Consider the following 19,762-nt stretch of genomic DNA (forward strand, 5'->3'; position numbering starts at 1 on the left):
GTGCAGCTCTGCGGGGAGCGGGAGTGGAGGCAGGCCCCCGGCACGCTGCGAAGTCTCAGGGCTGTGAGGTCTTCTCACGGTCCCGCCGGCCACCCCCCCGGCCGCGTTAACGAAAACAACGCGGGGGCTTCGGTGGGGAGCGGCCCCCTTCACCCCCTGCCAAGGTGGGAGGGCTTGGACCCCTTCTGCTCCCCGCGAGTGCCCCCCAGAGCGCGGCTGCAGGACCCCGCCGCGGCCCGGCACCGACCCCCGCAGTGCCGTGACCGAGAGTGAGATTTAAGGCCGGGTGCGAGAACCTGTGCCCCACGGACGTCCAGAAGCAGCCGGCGCTGTCCTCACGAAGGGGCAGTGCCTCGGGAGCCAGAGGGGCTGGGGGTAGCTAGGATCCCCCCAGGATGTCCCAGGAAAACACCTCCCGCTCTCCCGGGAGCAGCATCTGAGGGGGCACGGAATCGTGCCGTGTCAGAAAGCCCCGGGAAGGGGCGCTCGGGGCCAGCCCACCGTGATGCTGCGGCCACAGCCGAGGGTCCCAGGCCTTGGCATGTCCCAGACCACGTTTCAGAGTGATTCTGTGCTTTCTGTACACGGAGGGTAAAACGACAGCGAAGAGGAAGAAACGGTGGTGCAACAGAAATCTGAGTTTGGAGTTTCCCAAGGACAGTTGATGTTACCTGCCCTCTCTGAAGCGAGAAGATCACGAACCCGGCCCAACCATTTCTCCCTTTATCTGATACATAACGTTAGGACGTGAAGGGATGCCCTCCCACCCCACGATGCTCACACTCGTCCTGCAATGCCCGAACTGCGCGGGCTTAGCCTAACACCTGGCAGCCAAATAAACCTGAAGCGGCCGGAGCAGAGCGCCTCGCCTCCCCAGGTACCGGCCTGCGCTGCTCCCGGGGTTGCCTCCTCCTCCTGAGGCATGGTTAACCAGAATTTGGGAGACGTGGAGGTGCAGATGGTTGCAGGGAGCATCCAAAGGCCCGCAGTACCTTTGCAGTTACCTGCATTTTCTCACATTTATGTAAAACACACCAACACCAAATAGGGAGAGGGGGAGCGCAGACATCATAGTCTGTCCCTCAGTCTGGGCAGCATTAAAGGGTGTGGGGGGGGTGGAGGGGCGGGGAGGGCAGATGTTACTGTTTTGGAAATAGCCGGTGCTCCTTTGCAGCACCACAGCCCCTTTTTCCTTCGTTGTCTGACATTTTAAATTCAAAGCAGAGGAGATTTAGCAGGAATCCTGGCCCACCGTGTTCCCACAGATAAAAGTCAACTCCGAGATGCGGATGCTAATTGGACTGGAGTAATTTAAAAGATGTTAGGTGAGCAGTCCTATAAAGTTGAGAGCATTTAGGCTGCTTAATCGAATATCCTCAGTGATCTTTAGAGAACTCTGAACGGCAAGCCATCAGAAAAACAGGGTTGAAAGAGGAGAGCGGAGGCATCCCGTCAGCACTCGTTCACACGGAGGATGTGCGCTGTCCCCACAGACAAGGATCTCGCAAATGGAAGTGAACGAGGGGAGATGCTGACCGTCCTGTCAGCGCTCCGTCCTCTCCCTGCCCGGTCGGTATAGCAAGGAGTCAGTGCCGAGGTGGAGCAGCTAACAAAAGCGGCGGGTTTTATTTTTGAGAGCGTGAGAGGAGGGCAGGAAATACTGAGAGACTTCTCTTTTTCAACCAATTTTCATTATTATTTTTCACTCCCCCCTTCTACCCTTAACTGCTGTCTCAGACTTGCTGCCAGTTGCCGACGGACCTTGTCGGTCTATTCCCGGGGGTCCTTCTTGGGTGTATTCCTCAGAGAGACTCACTGCCAGCCCCACGCCCGGGTGAAATGCTTTTCTGAAAGACCTGCCTAGAGTTTTTCTGTCTGACACCATGAAGGCTGCTCCCCTTACTGGCCTCCAGGACTTTTTTCTCCAGTCCACAAACACACTGACTGGGTCCTGCCTGGTTTTGGATATAAACGTGTGTGTTAGCAGAAGACTAACCTGTTTTATCACAGCAATGAATAGCCCAGAACTGTTTTGTCAGCCTACTGTGCAACGGCTTAAGGCCGCAGTGAACGCTTCAGTCCCCTCTCTCAGTCACTTTCACTGCTCTCGAGTGTGGTTATTTTGATAGTTAAAAAGGCATTGTTTTTTAAAGCAAATTTTGCAGATCTTTCTACCTGGTGACACGCTTATATGCATAGCTGAAAATTGTCTAGCATCCGAGGGAGGCCAAGCCACACTTGATACTGGCTTCTACCTCTTCCTGAGAGCTCTGTGAGAAATCCCACCGTATTCTCTGAGATTGCTGCAGTGACGTGACAGGGCTTGGCCTCCCGGTAGCGCAGCACGACTGGACGGCCGTGTTCGGGCTTCCCCGGCCCCGGGCGACAGCTCCTCGTTCAAACACGAGAGAAGCGTGACGCGAGGCACCATTCGCAGCAGAGCTAGAGCCCTGCGGCCCCTGGAGCATCCTGGCAGCTCCTCGGGGAGGAAAAGTGCTTGTTCGGATGCAGCAGTAGCGGTGGGATGAGCGCTGCTTGTGTGACCAGCTGAGGAAAGAGACGCCCTGAGTGAGACTCTCTAGGGTGTCTGAGGATGCAGAGCAGCAGGGGAAGGAGGGAGAAGGAACAGGTTGCTGATCCCTTTGCTAGACGGAGGGTGCCGTGGAGTGCCTGAGGACTACAGAGGTCTGGACAGAGCAGAGAGCAGGAGTTGAATCTTAGCAGCTATAGGTCAGGGCACTCATGGAACAGCACCTTTGAAGTCCATCCTCTGTCACTGCGCTCGGACTTTAACAGTGGCCCCGGATTCCTGGCAAGTGAGATGCCCTGAGGGGTGGGTTGTCAGCTCACTTGTGCGTCAAGCTGAACAGAGAATCTGGCTATGGGAATGCCGTTGTGCTCGGAGGAACAGCTTACTCAGTTGTAAGCCCCTCTTCCTGCAGTCTGAATGCATCCTCCCACGGACGCTTTGAAAGGAGGGGACTATTTTGGCTACACTGCAAAATATAAGATTTAGTTGTGTTTGAGGGTTTTTTATGTGGGCTCTAGGTGGAAATCGATTGAATCCACTACACAATGTTTACTTTTCCAGTTTCAAATCTTGAGAAAGCCAAGAAAAAAAAATTTGACTGAAGTTCATTGAGTGCTGTAACTTTTGTGTTTGCTGCTATTACAACGTTGAAAAAGGTCAAATTGATTCCTTTGCTTTGAGAATTGCTGGGAGAAGAGGCAGATTGGAAGGTGGAAAGTTAAATCACTGAGTAGTCTGTTTCCAAAAACTGCCAGAAGAGAGGAAAATACAGTGGATTAACTATGCCCATTGGCTGACATAGTAATGTCCAGAAAATGCAAGTGGAAGACTGGATGTTAAAGAATCTAAGCCTTTCTTGTGGTTCAAAAGCAGACATACCCAGAGTATTAGCTATTACCTTTCTGAGATTAGGTTTTCTGTTATTAAACCAATGCTCTTCTAATGCTTGTAAAAAAAAAAAAAAAAGGATAGTGTGTCACAGCCTCTGAACACATAATTAGTTCTGATCAAATAAATGGGGAAAATCAGAAACTGGGTAGCATCAGAGTCCAGTGTGGTCCTGAATCTCTCCAGATCAGGTATCTATCACCCACAGGAATAGGTACAAAATTCTCCTGATCCTCCTCAGCTAACCAGTGGTTGATTGCTAAGTAAGCACATCTCTTTGTTGACATGCTGCCATATACACAAATAGATGCCAGTTGTGAAAGTATTTGTCATCCTAATGTATTTTGCTTCCAAAGAGATTTCAAACTTCCCCTGGAGTATTTAACAGATACCTCATAACAGGTGCTTCAGGTAGGTGTTTCAACCATCTCCTTACAGTGGCTTGAAGAAAGATTTCCATCCATGGTTTTAGGAACCATTCCAGTAGATGTAAGAATGAGTAAATGCGCATTGCCTCCACACAACAAGGGCTAGATGTCCACAGCAGATATTGAAAGAAGAAGAGCATTGAAGAGGGATGGAAATGTCTGTATGTTTTCAAGCCCCAGGCCACACTGTTACAGCCCAGGAAGTTCCTCATTCACAGCAGCCTGGGTAGAACCTCCATTAGACACCTGGTCTGGAGAGCATTTGGCCAGAGCAAGGGGGGATGCACACCCTGGGGTGCTGAACTCCTCTCTTAAATGTGTGTTGTGATGAGCAGCTCGGACAGCAAAGGACTTAGCAGCAGCCATTTGTCAGATTTTCATAATGCAGACTAGCACCAGCAGCCAGGATGTTCCTCTAGCTACTGTTGACAAACAGATGTCCTTTACACAGGACACTAAACATATACCTCCCTGAACTGGCCCATGAGCACAGATACTGCTGGAAGGAGCATGCAGCTGGAAGAGACCATAAGAAAGTGCATGGATGGGGATTGGGATCAGGAAGGTAGTGCAAGGATGTCTGGGAAGGGATATCTGTCATCAGAAACATGTTATGCAGGGCTGTAGCAGAGTAGCTCACAAGGGCAGCCAGGGACTTTCCCACACAGCACCTGCAGCCAGGCTCACTCAGATGCCAGGAAGGAGCAAATGATGTTGGCTGGGCGTGCACAGAAGTTGCACATACTGGTTGAGATGCTCAGGGTTTCAATCACCACATCATCCTTGGACCAAGCAGGGTGTGCAGGGTGTGAGACACTCTTATTGGTCCTGCTACCTACAGTGAGAAGTCAGGGTGTTTTCAATCTTTGAGTTCCTTTGAGAATAATTACTGCACAAGATTGGTTTTCTCTTCTCCTTATGTATTTTTGGTGTAATTTCTCTTTTCTATTTGCATTCACTCTGATTCTGCAGGGGCGGGGGCAGTGTTTGGAGCAGATGACAAAGAGCTCTGCTCTTTATCATCACACCTCTAATGGTCGTTAGCTGGGAACTTTAAGAACAATGCAGAAATCTATTTCATTAAGTTCAGATTCTGCTTACCTCCAATTATACAGCTGTATGAAAATTACCAAGTGTGAAATATAAAAAGGTTGTCTTGTAATTGAAACCTCTTTTTTAGGTAAATTTTGAAATCAATAAAAGGAAAATTAAAACGGAGAAATTTGATAACGCTCACCCTGTTCACTCAATATGTAGCTATAACCATCATGAAAAGCCATTTGCCTCATAATATGTTCTGCAGGAAGGAAAACTAAAACTGAGTTGGAGAGCCACTTTGGATAAAGGCCTGGTGTAAGAGGACAAAGGGAAAGGGTTTCACACTGACAAAGGGCAAGGTTAGAGTGTACATTAGGAAAAAATTCTTCCCTGTGGGAGTGGTGAGGCCATGGCACAGGTTGCCCAGAGAATCTGTGGCTGCCTCTCCCTGGAAGTGTTCAAGACCAGGTTGGACTGGGCTTGAAACAACCTGCCTAGTGGAAGGTGCCCCTGCCCATGGCAGGGGGGTAGAACTAGATGGTTTTTAAGGTCCCTCCCAACCCAAACTGTTTTACGATTCCATGATGCTCCCTGGGGAGCTCTGTGTCTTTGCCCACTTAGCAGCTCAAACAGGAAGAAAAGACAGTTTCCACCACATTTCAGTCTCTCTCTTTCTCAGTCTCAGAGATTTGTTTGAATTGTGGCTCCAGGGATGAAACTGTGTCCAAAGAATATCCAGGTGTGTGGGTTCAGGGGATAAACCTCCTCTTGTATGGGGTATGCTCTTGTTCCTGTGGCTTATCGCAGCCTCCTGCATGACAGAGACTGTGAAGACAAACCCTCGTATTTACCATCACTAAAGCGGAACAAAATATTCTTTAGGGGAATTTCCTCACTACTTTTACAGCTCAGCTCTGATATTTCTTCATTCATTAGTGCTGCTATTTCAGTTTTGTCTCTATTTCTTGTTCTGTAGGACATGCGTTGTGTATTGCGACCAATTTTGGGGGAGTTTTTCAGAAATTTTGCAGCAAGGCACATGGTACATCATTAAACCCTTGTTTCCTCAGGGACAATGCCAGTTGCCTAGCTGGGAGACTCCTCTAGAAATTCAAGGTGTGACAAAGATCTTACTGTCTGACATAGTTGCCTTTCTCTGTTCCCCTCCCTGCCTCTAGTAGTCTCTAAAGAAACCATCCAAAGATACCACAGTCAGCCTCACCAACAGCACAGGACAGGTGGAGCTTGTCACCGTGGTGAAGGAAGGTGTACTGGTCTGGTCAGGAGGGATGTGAGCCCAGCTGAGTCTGTGCTAGGCAACTTGGCACGGATGATCTGCAGGTACTTCCCCCATCTCTCTGTTTCACTGTCTGGCCCAGCAGAGAGAACAACAGCTCTGCTACGACGGTGGCACTCTCCAAAGGAAGGTCTGTCCAAGCCTGAAAAGGGAAAGATGGTTGTACCAGATGGACAGTGAGGAAAATTACAGGGAACAGAAAGGAAAACAGTGTCTTGCTAGTGAAAGGCAACCTTCAGGTGGAGGGCAGGGCTTGACATGTGCAAAGGTCTGCCAGGTCTATGTGATTAGGGCAAAAAGACCCCACTACAAACTGGGTGATGATCTGTGGAAACTCTTCAGTGCTGTTACTTTACCCTTTTATGTCAAATTTTTTACCCACTTTTTGCTAAAAGGTCCACCACCTGAGTTCCTATGAGGTTTCTTGGCCTGCCAGCTCTCCATGGAGACAGCAACACATTTCACGTCTGTGGGACTGCAAAGGAGAAGCTGCAAGACGCAGCTTCTGGCTATGCAAAGCTCACAGTGAGTAAGGGGGCTCCATGTTAAAAGGAAAAACTGACTGTTTTGCTAACTACGTTGCAATCCTGTGGCTGGTGACTTGAACGCTCTGGCTGCTCAGTTGTCTCTACTGCCTTATCCGCAGGATTACCACTTAGGCACAGCAGGAATTTCAATGACTGCCATGACTAGGGACTTCAGGAAGGAACACAGGAAGGCATCCTAAAAGACAGAGCCAGCCCAGCCCATCAGTGCCTGTCCCTTGCACCAGACAGCCTCTAGACTGTCACTGCCCGCATTGTGATGAGGAGAGTGGGACATGTCACCCACCCTGTCCACTCTCATGGTCTCACCAGCGAGGACATTACATGCTCCAGAGAGACAGAATGAGTCAGGACAGCTTGTTTCCCCTTTCCTCCCAACTCACTAAAACCCACACTCACTAATGAGCAAAGGTCATTAGTACAACAGGAATTCGGCAACAGCCTGGCTCCCCAGCACTCCAGCAGCCATGTAAGCTTCTCCACTAAAGACACCTTACAGATACACCTTCTCTTGCTCCTAATACTGTGTTGTGGTTGATTTGTTGTTGGTTTTTTTGTTGGTTTTGTTTGTTTATTTGTTTTGTTTTGTTTGTTGTTGTGCTGTTTTGTTTTGTTTTTTCCCAAAAGAATACCACTAGCAGGCTTCCTGCAGCCACCCAAGCACTCTTAAGAAGCAGTCATGGTGAGGCCTCAGACTTGTAATACAGATCCTTGCCCCATACAGGTAAACCACCCAGATCTCATACTAATCAATTATATTAACATGATGAATCCTGCCTTGCATATGGATAAAATTTAATCTAACAACTTCAACTGCTCCAGTTTAATACTGCTGTTTTAAAATACAAAAGTCTAACTGTATACTGCAGTCTTTAATCCATCATTCAGGATGGAGGCCTGAAATTTTAAAACCACACATTAAAAAAAGAAAGGCTTTTCTACTTACTGTATTTGGTATAATGCAAATGATTTAAAAAACAGAGTTGTATATCAGATATAATTTGAAGTAATGAGTGTATTTTTCTAATTTTCCCAATGCTAACCTAACAATCCATTTCCAATATCATGCATAATAATTAATTTGTTTTCTGTATAGTAATAAGATTAACAACTTTACATTTACATGGGGTACAGAGTTATGTTCAAATAAAGTAAGTTCTAATGAGAAAAACTGAAAGTGGCAGCAAATCAATATTTCACTCAGCAGTCCAGGCTTATGTGTGTTTGTCTACCTTTCCTGTATGTATTTTTGTCAAAGTTCCACTGTAAACAAGATAATTTCTTTCATGTTGGGTTAGCCTGGGTAAATATGTTTAATGAACAACAAATACATTGTAAACATTGAAATAAATCTAAATACCTCAGAAAACATCCAGGAAACTATAGGGTGCTTCAACAGACACAGTATGTGAAATATGATGCCGCACTGCTTGAACTCCCCACACAGAGCAAGCTGACACCAGGCATGGCGTGATTTCAGACTGATTCTTAAATGCTTTATGTTAAAAGATCCATCCATACAACACACACACATCTATCAAACAATCTTCTTTTTGTCCATCAGACTGGGAAATTTGCCTTCTTTTCAGTGAAATATTGAAGCAGTAGCAGAAGTCAGTGAGTTCTAACTAAGCAGAACAAAGATTAGAGGGATTTTTTTTTTTCCCAGAAATAGATATTCATAGAAGAGCCCATGCTCCAGTACTCTGCAGTGACTGTCTGAACCTAAATCTCCAGGATTTACCCTAACAGCCCTTTTTCCAGGACTACCACTTAAGCCCACACCTCCCAGACACTGCAATAACAAGGTGATGAACACATTTCTGCACTACACATGAATGAGTCATTTTCCTTGAGCATTTATGTGCTAACACTGAAGGCACTCACTGGCATGGAAGGAGCCACAAGTTTCAACCACCTTTCACAGCCGAGGAAGCCAAGGCACTGGTGCTTCAATATGGGTCAGGAGGCACCTGTAAATCTCATGCATAAAAGACACACCCTATTACCAGGCAAAGCCCCAAGACCTTCCCGGGGCAGGTGTGATGAAGTGGGGCCAGCCCTCCTGACAGAGCATCTCCAGCACAGCTCTTGACTGGTCCAGCCTGAACTGCTGGCTGGAGAGCAGTGAAAACCAGGCAGCCATTAATAGTTTGTTTGTATAGTTTCTGGTGCACATGTTTCCTCACCTAATTATAGGCGATTCAAGGTTCACTGCTCAACTGAGCACAGCCATCACTTCCTACAAGATCTTCAGTTGCTGACACCTTCACCAGATTGTAAAACTTTGGGCCAAAATTTTCCACACCATGTATATGATTCAGACTATGGGTTTGCCTTTTGTGGTTTCTGTTTCCTTTTGTGTTTGTTTGTTTCAGAAAAAGCTTTGATTAAATGTAATTGCTTCTCAAGGATATAACAGTCATAGAATCATGGAATATCCTAAGTTGGAGGGGACCCACAAGGATCATCAAAGTCAAACTCTTGACAATTGTTGCACCAGTTTTTTTTCAGAATTATTTTGCTTAACAGCAGTATTCTTACAATTTTTGCCATGAGAACTTCACATTTTTTGGGCTACGGGACTCCTCCAGGTAACACACCTACCTTTCCCCACAGCAAGTAATATGTTTGAGGACACTGCAAACTGCTTGATCCCATATGATCTGTGAACATTAGGAAACTGACTGCTCAAACACCCAAATTCCCACCTACACCGAGGAGTATTTTGTCTTCCTCCTGTTTCCTACTTCTCCCTGGCCCAGCTGTGTGTTGTCTTCATAAGGTCAGTGGGGAGTGTGTTTCAGCCTGGTCTGAATAAGGTTTTCTGGGAAAGCCTTGCCTTCAACCTCCCAGGGAAGGAAGGGAGGTTTAGCAGGCCACCAGAATTTGGGTCCTTTCCTAAACATGGGACTGTCATGTTCTGAAGACACAGTTAAGCCTGTCTGCCCACTGACAAGCAGCCAGTTTGTCTCTCCACCAGAGGAGTGGCCTAAGAGGTTTTCAGTGACATTTCTTCTCTACTGAATGTGGAGAATTCAACTACACAGACACATTATTTGCTTCCTCCAGCTGCTCCTAGAATCATAAAATCATTTAGGTTGTAAAAGGGCACTGAATAGAGACAACCCCTCCCCATCACCTTGCTCCAGCACTACCATGTGAAACCCTTCCCCCTGCGCTCTTCTGGACCATCATGCTCCTAGGGACATGCAGTACCTGGACAGGCTTTGTTATCTTGAAGAGATCAGCAATTTTTGCTAAATCCGTTGTCGAAATAGGTAGCAGCTCAAGTGGATTCTCAGCAGGATGTTGAGCTAGGTATTTACTACTTATATCTGCAATGGAATTAGTTCAAATGGCAATATTTAAAGACATCTCCACTTACATCATCATGACCATGACATTCTTGTGCTGGCATCACATCAGCTCAGGAGTGGTGGCAGTCCTGTGCCCTCAGTACCTCCCACCAGAACAGCATGCATCATGGGCTGGCTTCCCACTGCCCTGGCAAAGAGCAGAGAGCTTTGCCTCCCCAGCCACATGCTGTGCTGAGCAGCTGCCTGCTTTGCCTAGACTTAATATGTCCTTTCACAGGAGACATGGTGCTCTGCTCCTGCAGTGTCCCCAGGGATATGCCTCTCCAGTCTCTACAGCAGAGACCAAATGCTCCAAGGCAGCCATAACTGGACACTGCACAGATCAGGTCTCACGTGATGTTTCACTCCTTAGAAGGCTCCTCTATGCCCAGAAAACATGCTTGTCTGCCATGTTTTCATGTTCATAATTAGCACAGACACTGGGAATCCAGAGATCTTTGGTGACAAGAGTCAGAGACCATGCCCAAATCGTGGTGTCTGGACATGTGACCATGACCTGTCCCTCCCACAGCTCTGTGCTGACAGGCAGGAGGCCTCCTGGAAGGTGTCTCCACAGGCTAAGGGAGAAGGAATGAAGCCAGGCTAAGGTTGACTAGACACCGTTAATGACACAATTCCTGCTCCATTTGTCCTCCAGAAGGGAAAAGTGAAGGAAGAGGCAGTGGGCTGTGTGGTGGTCTTGTGGTTAACGTTGCTGTATCTGTCCCAACAACTGTTGGTGTTGTCAGTGCACCAGCTGTCACACTTGTATGTGGTGTGGCTTGGGCTTCTTTGGGTGGTTTTGCCCCTGCAATGGCTGCACTGGCTGTGTTACCCCTATTTACTGCAAATCTTGCATGAGACACCTGGGGTCTGGTCCTGTCCCCAGCCAGCTACCCCCAAAGGCCATTCAAATCAACCATGGCTTCACAAATGCCCAAGGAAACGATGGCCAAGTTCCACAGGGCACTGCAGAGGTTGGGGCTTATGTACCATGGGCTGTGCCACACCTGAGTAAAGAGGGTTTGTACAGGTGTCACAGCCTGAGCTGCTGTTCCAGCTGGGGCTGCGGAGCACATAGCACCTGGGAGGGATCAGTTCTGAACATCCGCAGAAATGGTATTGGGAGCAAGGAGAACCTGAGAGCTCACTTTGCCTTCACAAATTCTCCACACCATTCTTTTGGTCTGCCCATCCTTGGAACGAGAGGGGCAGCTCTCTGGTGAGACATTCTTCCCATAAACAAGCAACACAAAGGGAACCAAGAAATATAGTGCTGGGAGCAGGTTCTGGAGTTCTGGAGTTGCACAGATCAGGCACATGGCTTACATCCCTAGCCTGAGCAGAGTGTGTGTCATAGGTTTGAAAAAACGTGATATTGGATTTTTTTCCCAATGCCCCTTCGCTCTATCTCTTTCTTCCTGGATTGAGGCGGAGATGGTGCGTTGTACATGATGGGCAGCGCAGGAGCAGGGGCAGGCGAGCTCTCTCGGGAAACCCGGGGACCGCGGGGACATCTGGGGGAGTAATTTTTTCGGGCGCTTTTGGGTTTGGTGCGCGGACTGGACAGAGCGGGGAGCCCGGTTTTGGCCACCTCCTTTTCTTCTCCTGAGAGGAAGGGTTTCCCCCCCGCTCCCCGGGACACCTCGCGGAGGACGCCTGAGAGAGAGAGACCGACATGAGAGCGAGGTATTCAGTTTTCGGGACTGCCTGTGGGAGAAAGGACTCCTTCATCGCTGGCTGTGACGCTATCGGCTGCTGAGTGCTGCGGGCGCACGAGGCTGCGAGCAGCTATTGAACCGCCGGGACAGTCCTGCCTTTACCCCTCCTTTCCCTCCTCCGCCCCGAGTTGTTGCGGGTTTCTCCCCCTCATCTGAGGAATTGGGACTTCGTTTTGTTTCTCCTGAAAGTTTTTGATTCCACCATTTGTTGTTTATTAAGATTTTGTCAATAAAAAGATGGTTGTTTTTTTTTTCCTTTTTCACACTTCGACATGAAGTTTCTTAATTTCTAAGCTGTAATATTGTTAAACTAAAACAGTGTGTTTCCCTCTCTGGGTGCTGCCCGATGAGGTCTGGGTGTTGTGAAGAATCTGGGATTTGCAGCCCCGATATCACCACCCCTCTGATTGCTGCCAGCCCTTGGCAGAGGTTCCAGCAACAACCAAGGATGGGAGGGCTGGTCAGGGTCCGTCATCTCACAGCTGCAGCTCCTGGCTTAGCCAGTGCCCAGTGCCAAAGTGGGAGCTGATGTTGGTTCAGGAAACAGAAGAGGGATTCTCTTTACTGAGGAAGCAACTATAGCACAAACTAGAAAATTTGTTGTGTTTAACTGGAAATACTCATGCACGGGAGGAAGGTCATCGGGACGACAAAAACTAAACGTGCAACTACCAGGAGTAAGACCTCCAGGGATTTGTTTCTGCAGGTGGATTGATGATATTTGTCCCAAATTCGTGACAGAACAGTGTAAAATCTCTGCTGATGCCAACAGTCACAAATCCTTGGCAGAGGAGAGTGAGAAGACTTGCCGAATTGCATGAGTGAGAAACAAAGCTGTGACACAGCCAGAGTGACCCTGGGACTAGCAGCTCAGACCACCTCCCAGCAGAGAGGACAAGGCAAGGGGAAGAGGGAAGAATTGGGTGGAAGGGGCTTCTATGGTGAGGCCATGCAGACACTTGCCATACCGCTGTGGGAGGAGGGGCAAAGGGCAGCGCTGCAGCAGTGGAGGTGCCACACTGGCTCTCTGCCACCTGAAGGGGTCCCATCCTGCCCTTTCCGCCCAGCCCAGACAGGGATCAGAGGAAGAGGCGCAGGAAGGAGGAGCCACACAGGGTGAAAGGGCCGGAAACTTCATGGGCTCAGCGTGCATGGGCTGGTTGCCTGAGTTATCAAGAAGGTTGCAAACACTGTCTGTAAGCACCTTCTTATGGAGAAGAAATTTGACAGATGGGGCTCCTCGGTGCAGCAGACAAACTTAGAGCATGACCCAGCACCTGGAGCATTTTGGGCCAAGGTTTAGTCAGCCAGAAGCAGAAATCTGTTCCTTGGGGCAGCCAGTAGGAGTAGTCCATTTTTCACTGGAGGCTGCAGTCCCCACACATCTCAGGTCACTGTGCACACCTCTCCATGTCTTCCAGCATGGAGCTATGCTCCAGAGAGCTCCTGGAAAATTTGTTCCTGCAAGCACTAAAAATTTCATCAGCCAAAACAGAAAGACTCATGGGAAAAGTAATGTTAGATGATGTTGTGGGTTCAGGTTGCTGGATTTTTGGTAGTAGGGAGGCCATAGGGATGATTTCAGTTAGAAGCTACTAGAAGTTTCACTGTCCTATGAAAAGACCCAATGATAGGCAGCTCCAGGAGGGACTTTCCTTTTGCTAGCTGAGGCTGAGCCAATTAGAAGTAATGATATAACATTTCTGTGATAACGTATTTAAGAACAGAGGAAGAGAAGGTTTGTTGCTCAGAAGAAATTCCAGCCTGGAAAAGAGCGGAGGAGAACATGGGATAACAAGCAGACTCCAAGGTCAGAAGAGTGGGGCGTAGAGGAGGGGCCCAGGGGCCCCCTTCTCCCCTCCAGCAGGGGCAAGACTGAGGGATGAGGCCCCTCCTGCCTGTGGAAGATCACTGGACTGCCGAGACCCCCCGCTACTCGTGGAAGAGCACCATGCTGAAACTGATAGAAGGACAGAGCAAGTCCTGCAGGAGACCTATGGCCCATGGAGAGGAAAACCCACACTGAAACAAGTTTTCCCAGGTAGGACTTGTCTGGAATGACCCATGGGGCAGCAGATGGAAGAGAACTGTTGCCCGAGGGGTGGATGGACCCACAGGGAGAGGTTGATCAAAGACTGTCTTCTGCTCCTTCCCCCACAGGAGCAGGGGAAGGAGTCAGAGCCACGACCCCCTGTAGCTGAGCTGAAGACTGGTGATGCAGGTTGTCCCCCTGCAGCCCATAGAAGACCACTGGGGTGCAAAGACCCCCCCCTGCACCCGATGGAGGAGTAACCCACAGGACAGCAGATTGGCAGGAACTGCTGCCTGAGGAGTGGACTCAAACTGATTGCAAACCCTCTTCCCTGCCCCTCTGCACTGCTGGGGGGGGAGGGAGAACTTGGAAGAAAGAGGAGGGGGGGAAGTTGTTGTGTTTTAACACTGTTTCATTTGTCACTCTTAAAGTCTTATCCTGTTAGCAATAAATTAAGTTCTATCCCCTTTGAGTCTGTTTTGACCACGAAAATTGGTTAGTAAGTGAGTCTCCCAGTTCTTATCTCTACTGAAGAATTCCTCAGCTTTTTTTTTCATCCTCTCCTCTGCCAAGCGGCAGAGGGAGGGTGATTGAAATCCGGACAGGGTCAAAACCATGACAGATGAGACCAAAATCATACTGGTAAAATAACCACACAGCAATATCCTACAGCTGTGTTTGCAAGTGAGGGTTAATAACAAGCCTAAAGTTATTGCTCCTTCCCACCATCTCAAAACCTCCTGGTAAACATACAGACAGGGACCACATCTCCAGCTGGCACAGACTGACTCTGCTCCAGGTCTGTGCTAATACCCTTGTTTTACATATGGCCTGACACACTTAATGTTAACAAGTAAATACAGGCCTGTGGTTCGATTCACTACGCAATTACACTTGCAAAATAAGAAGGAAAAATAAGCTAGTATTAAACACTGATATGCACATTTTTTCAAGCACAAGTGACATGTGACAATGTGGATTTGCCTTCTGAGATGTCAGAGTTTAATGAAGTAGGAGAAATCCTGAGGAGAGTAGCACAGGACTTAGATTTCTCCTTAGGAGGATTAACTTCATACCCCTGTTTAGGAAAACAAACATTTTCTGCAGCTATCCAGGTTATACAGCTTGGGATAGCCTTTTACTATCACTGCTGTATTACTTTTTCGTTTACTGGCCTACTCCTGCCAATAGGGCACATATTCATACTTGGACCTGCAACCCCATGGGTCACAAGGCCCCAGGGTCTTGGCAGTGACAGCCCCCCACATGCATAAGGTCCAACCTATCCTTCTTCCTCAGACATAACAATTTGCATTCACACCTCTGTGTTTTTCTGGACCCAGCGAAGAAGACCTGCAGCCTTGTGGAGTGCAGTAGAGGGGAACCTGTGGTTGTACAGTGGATCACTGTAACTCATGCTCACAGTGAAAGGCTGTTCTGCCTGTGCTTCCTGGACAAACATGCAAGACAGTGATTTTGCTGAAGCCTCAGGGCATCTGCCTAAGCACTGCCAAAACTTAGCTTTGGTTCATTTTGTAGAAGACACTCATTTAGATATTTCACATTAGAATGTCTTCAGCAGCAGAGTGGAGGTGCTGCTCGCAGATCATCTTCCCCTGCTCCCAACACACCTGAGGTCAGGTACCCCCAGAGGTACAGCGTCTGCTCAAAGGACTCAGTGGCTGCATACAGCCCAATGCACCGCACAGGCCTGACAGAAGTCATCTGGCTGGAAATCTGGTTGTTGCATTTCCCAGTTAGACTGATGCTTGGGCAAGGAGCTGAGCAGAGTGAGTAGGAAGAGAAACACATTCATTCTGGGAGAAAAAGTGGCTTTTCTGGGGCAACTCGTCCCCAGGCTTTTATGAGACTTCCCTCACAAGTCCCTGTTCAACCCCTAACTTCAGTCTCCTACAGAAAGTGGAAAATGTTCTGTCACCTTCCAAATAAATGGGTGAGCTATGGTGGGTGGTATGCAACTGCCAGCAGTGAATATCCCAGACTGAAGGTGCATGTCTCTCAGCACAAGAGACCGCAGCAGGCTTTCCGCTGGCTGTGACAGATTTTAGATAATGGTTACAGACGGTGTTGGAGCCCATGAATTAGAGCCCCTATGCTGGCCACATGGCAAGCTATCACAGCAGCTACACTCCCTATCATCAGCCATTTGGTTGCAAAGGTGGGAATTTAGGAGCATAGTAAATGACCACTTCATAAAGCAATCTCCAAACTTTTCTAGCACTGTGTTGTGGCTGTGGATTGAACACTCTTTCCAAGTTTGCTCTTTAACTGTCCCCAGGAGCAAGATCTGTGCTGAAAAACAAGCCCAACTGCCATTGTAATTATTTGTGCTAGTGACTTACTAGTAAGAATGTCATCAACTAGAAATTTCTCCAATAACTAAAGGAACAAAGTCTGCAGCTCTTTTCCCTATATCCCTATCTGTCTCTCTCACCTTATTAAACTCAGTTTTCTCTATTACATCTTCTCTGGTTTTCTGTGGTTTTCTTCCCTTCAACTCTCATGTCCCAAGCAATGATCATTTCACAGTTCCTGCTTCCGCAGCACCTTTCAACAGCACACCCAACCTACCCTCAGCCCTGCTAACAGCACTGCGCAGGAGGTAGTATGTAGTCTGGCTGGTACCAGACTGCCTCCAAGGCAGGAGGCCACACGGACACTTGCTGACCCCATTTTGGAGCCCTATGACCAGTGAGGACATAAGCCTGTCTCTCTCTTCTCTGCATAGATACTGCTTTTCATTAAAAGCTTGTGAACAAAATTCCTCTCAAGTTTCTTAGCTCTCTGGTGAATTTGACTGGAGCTGGTGACCTATACAGCACAAGCTTCTGGCAGGGTGGAGAAGAGGACAGGGAAGAGAAGTGAGCAAGCACTGATGACACAGCGGAATAACTCATTCTCTAGGGAAATCCAGCTAAAAACAGTTCATGGGCTGTTTTCAGGTTTATGTTAAGAGAAGTCAGACCTTTGGCCTCTCTCCTGATTTGACTGCAAAGTGGAACACTGGGTGAGCAGGTGGGATGCTCCTGTTATCCTGCTGATGCTCGTGGACTCTTGACAGACTTCCAGGCATGGTGAGTGGAAATCCAAGATACAGTTCTGCACAGCCTTAAAGGCTGTTTAGACAACTTCTTGGAACTCCAGCAGGAAAGTTTATTGTGCAGAAGCTGAACATCCCCCAGCTCCAGCCTTCTGTCTACCAGGGATTGGGGTCATAGGACAATTCAGGCTGGAAGGGACCTCAGGAACTCTCCAGACAACCCTCTGCTCACAGTGGAGCCAGCTATGAGACCAGACGAGGACACTCCGGGCTTTACCCAGCCTGGCCCTGGGAGCTCCCAGTGATTGGGACTGCACCATACAGGTCTCATTTTGCACCAATATTCACTGCTGATGCAGAGCAAGTCCTTGAGACAGGGTCTAAGAGCAGAGGGTAGAGCAGCTGATTTGCTTCCAAGCAGGTGACTTTCCTCCTCTTCCTTATGTCTTTGTGATCAAACCAACCAAATCAAGCAATCTGGAGTCCTGGGTGGATCCTCTGTCATGCCCTTCCTCTTCTCTCTCCATGTACATTATGTTTAGGCACAGTCATCCTCCCAGAAGGCTGTGCCATTCTTACATCGCAATTAACGCAGAATAACAAACTTGTAAACTCTGAGCAGATTTGATTTGGAACATGTTGATGTATTTGGCACCAGAAACTGGGTCACTGATTATATTCCCTCTATGCATCTGGTACTTGTTGTTCACTTTCTGCTGCCATGCCAGGAACACAGGTGCTGAAGATTGAACACTATCATTCTGGATTTATGAGTCTATATTGCATTTGGTGCACAATGTCTTAAACTTATCTTTCACCTTCTGATAATGCTATTAGGTTGAATTATTACTTTTTAAGGTTATACCTTTTCCCAATAACCCCCCAAAAGGAATGAAATCTTCCAAACAGATCCATGAATAGGCTAGAGGATGAAACAGGGAATTTAATCATAATGCTTGTGCATGGCTTTCAGACTGACATCTGTACATTAAGAATATGTAAAAATACCAATTTCATGCTCTGACAGCTTATTCCGCATTGATGGGGGATAATGGGGATAATGCCATGGGAATGCCAAATGTCAAAGCATTACATAATGCAAAGCATTCACACTGTCTCCTGGGCCATCACTGGTGGCTCCTTAAGGGAAATTTTCCAGCAAAAGGAGATAAATAGAGACTGGAAGCTGCCAAAAGAAAATGGAAATCATGAAGTCAGAGCTAAGAACTACTGGCAGTGCAGCATCAAATCTTCGAGTACATAGTCTTTGCTATCTCTGAACTATCCTTTGGCTTCTGTCAAAGAGGAAATTCACATAGATTCATTTCAGAAGCTGCAGAGAGGCCCAAAATCGTTTCCCATGGAGGTCCTGAACATTCTTCCCACCACTATCCTCTTTTAAATAACTTATTTCTGGAAACTGTGGATGGCCAGAAGGGCAGATTCTCCCCTTAATCACAGAACCCTCAGCCCATTGGACAGTAGCTGAAGTGGTGTTCTCTAGCAGTGGATGTCTGAGGGGTAAGGGGAGCACATGGATAGCTATCTCCTCCCTTCAGTGGAGAAGGGATGTTGCAGCTTTTGCCCTTAAAATGCTGAGAGTTCTCAGCTGATGGAATTGGGAGAGAGGCAGAACACTGTTGCAATTATTTTGCTTATTTAGTGAGAAAGTTAGGGTGATCAAGGAAAGGAAATATGGTCTATATGGAAAAAAGGAAATAGGGTCAATATGTTGTAAAATCCATTTTGTCTTTCTGCAACCATGCCCTACCAAACAGCACTGTCAGCACTTGGATCTGGAGCCTGGGCAGTTATCTGCTCTGCCAGAGAAGGCAGGTGGGCACAAAGGACACACTTTAGTGTCATCAGTGCACAGCATCCCTCAGTGCCTAACCTGCATCTCTATTACCCTGCATGGACACTCCATGCTGCTCCCCTATGCAGCTCTATCTTTCCTCTCCCTTCACCATCTCCCTCTGCTTCCCAGCTGCTTCTCACTCCCTGTGACTTTTTCCCAGATTCCTATCTGTCAGTGCCTCTGGGCCTCTGCCCTGCTTCACCCTGGTTCTTCCCATTGTCAGCCTTTGTGGCTTCAACTTCATGACATCCTTCTGCTCCCTCAACCCGTGCCCCCCACTCCCCAAATGCTTTTCTGGTCCTCCACAGACTTGAGCAGCTGAAACTGTAATTAACAAGCTTTGAAGCACTGTAGAGCTGGCTCTAAGGAGCTAAATAATTACACTCCCTTCCCTCTCCCGCTGCTCGGTTTGAAGCAGCAAAGTGGAGCACTGGGAAGAGGAGGAGTGGATCAGGTTGGGGGTGAGAATGTAATTAACTTCTGAAATACTCCTGTCCCTGCTGCAGACAGCTGAGGATGATGATGGGCTGCGGCTCAGGAGGTTGCATAGGTCCAAACACGGTGTGGTGACCAATGTCCCCATGGTCTGTGCCCAGACTCGGTGGCTCTGGGAGCTACACATCATTTCCACACTATGATGAAGGGGGACACCACTGGGGCAGGGCACTGAGTATCTCAAGGTCTTCCAGGGTTCAGCACTGATGATTTTTAAGCCATTTCAGTGGAAGTCTGTTGGAAGTGCCATTCCTGTGACCTGGGCAATTGAGTTTGCTGATGCTGAAATGGGAGTAAAGGTGGGAAAATGGCAACTGCAGTGACAAATGTCAGCCACCTCTTCTGTCCTGGTTCAGCTCTTCCTCATCTCATCACGCACCTCTGCCCAGCCTCTTGCTGCCTCCTAGCCCAGCATTTCCTAAACTGTTTCAGCTCGTCTGCAGCTGCCACCCCTGCAGTTCTGTGTGAGGTCAGTGCAGAGGATGCTGCCTGATCCTGCTTGACACAGTG

Source organism: Myiozetetes cayanensis, unplaced genomic scaffold, assembly GCF_022539395.1.
Source record: "Myiozetetes cayanensis isolate MyiCay16 unplaced genomic scaffold, myiCay2020 scf4, whole genome shotgun sequence".
Lineage (NCBI taxonomy): Eukaryota > Metazoa > Chordata > Aves > Passeriformes > Tyrannidae > Myiozetetes > Myiozetetes cayanensis.